General features: G+C 43.2%; 1 long non-coding RNA gene across 1 annotated transcript in view; it reads right to left on the bottom strand.

The window, feature by feature from the left end:
• Positions 1 to 1,503: 1,503 nt before the first annotated feature.
• LOC120860739 overlaps positions 1,504 to 1,865 on the bottom strand; it is a 3,938-nt gene continuing 3,576 nt past the window's right edge. The window contains exon 5 of the long non-coding RNA XR_005720416.1: positions 1,504 to 1,609. This is a non-coding gene — a long non-coding RNA (uncharacterized LOC120860739). The remainder of the gene's footprint in view (positions 1,610 to 1,865) is intronic.

Here is a 1,865-nt window from a genome sequence, read left to right as displayed (position 1 = left end):
CCTTGATTGAGGGGAAAAGATTCATTCTGAGGCTCTAATAGGAAAGAGTTTGAATGAGGGAAATGGCAGCTGAATCATGACCAATCAAAATGCTATAAGACCTAGTAAGAAATGGGATTTATGACTAAATGAAGGTGTGATTGACCCAGGAGGGGGATACTAAATCACAGTTTTGTTTTTCAAGAATTATATAGGATTTCACTGGTGCCTCAGTGCTTAAGAATCTACATGCTAACACAGGAGATACGAGCTCAATCCCCGGTCTGGAAAGAGTCCACATGCCTTGGAGAAACGAAACCCTTCAGTGCACCACAAGGACTGAGCCGTGTTCTAGAGCCCAGGAGCCACAAGTGCTGAGCCCACCTTCCAAAACGACTGAAGCCCAAGAGCCCTAGAAGCCATGCTCTGCAACAAAAGAAGCTGCTAAAGTGATACACCTACACACCCTACACACCCCAACTAGAGAGACGCCCTCACTCTCCCCAAGCAGAGAAAACCCTGGGCAGCAATGAAGACCCAGCAGAGCCAAGAAGAAATTCAAGAAAAATTAAAAAGCCTGCGGGGTACACATTTTCCTGGGTAGTGATGGGATTTGTCTTTCAGGGTATTGGATGGTCACTTGGTATAAAATCAGTGGATACAGTGAATGTGTATACTTGGTTTACTTTTTATATACATACTCATTAATGGTACATGGTGATGGGACATTTGGGGGGAAAGGTGACACCAGTAACAGTGATGTTCAGGGTGACAAATATCGAGTAAAACACAAGACAGAAAAATAACAGACACATGGAGAATCACGCTATTCATTACACAGAGAGACACACCCAGTCCCATGGACACAAACCTACACTATTAACCATAGTACAGCTTCTTCCTGGAACTACAGTAATCAGCCACATTGCTTTACTGATAAATTACTATCACTAGGGCCCCTATACTCATTGCCAGCAGGAATTTGGAATCAGTTTGGCCTCTACACTAAAACCAGAAAGAAAGCCCGAACTCTCTCTTCTACAAAGTTTTTCTCCCAAAGTGAATGATTCTAGAATACATACCGCTTTCACATTCTGAAAGGGCCACCTGCAAGTACAAAAGAGAAGACACTATGAGGATAAGATCACAAAGATGCACAATCTTTGGTTCACTTGGTGACAGTTCCTGATGAGGAACAGTGGTGGAGTTCAGTAATGTCAGAACACACATACTCAGGATGAAAGGCAAGGCCTTTGCCTGGAGGATGGAACTTCCAAGATCCTTTGGGTTGCAAATTGCAGAATTCTTTTCTTAGAGGAAATCTTGCTGCAGGAGAGAGAAATCTGTACTGGACAGGGTGTAATGTATGCTAACAATTTTCATATCCTGTGGACTGAGGCATCATGATTTGGTAATAAGTATCTCAGTCCACATTATCCCAACCAAGGGAATTGTCTCTATCTGCAACGAACACCTTCAAAGACTCAAAACTTAATTCTACTGAAAAAGAAACAATACTTCTATCTCAGACCAGAAAAAAAAAAAAAAAAAAAACAACTTTCCTTGGAGACACATGGAGACTCTTCGGTGCTGTTACAAGTTGGGTTGACTGGCAGGTCCTCAGTGAAACCTAGGGGCACAGAGTAGCGGTTAGAACACTGGAGAGGCGGCTCAGGAATCATGCAGGATGTTTTCTCCTTGTGTGGACGTGGGCTGGTGTGTACGGATGTGGAGGTGGATAAGTATGGACTGAACTTGTGTCCATCCATCCTCTTCCAGGAGGAAGGACGTAAAGGAGAGGAGGAAGGAAACGTAAACAGATCTTTGGCTTTCCAGCTGGAGGAACCTAATCAACATGAAATATTCAGTCTAAACAATGGAAAACT

This window comes from Oryx dammah, unplaced genomic scaffold, assembly GCF_014754425.2.
Source record: "Oryx dammah isolate SB20612 unplaced genomic scaffold, SCBI_Odam_1.1 HiC_scaffold_11168, whole genome shotgun sequence".
In the NCBI taxonomy this organism is placed as follows: domain Eukaryota; kingdom Metazoa; phylum Chordata; class Mammalia; order Artiodactyla; family Bovidae; genus Oryx; species Oryx dammah.
The sequence above is the reverse complement of the archived record's forward strand: the minus strand, read 5'-3'. Positions and strand labels throughout refer to the sequence as shown.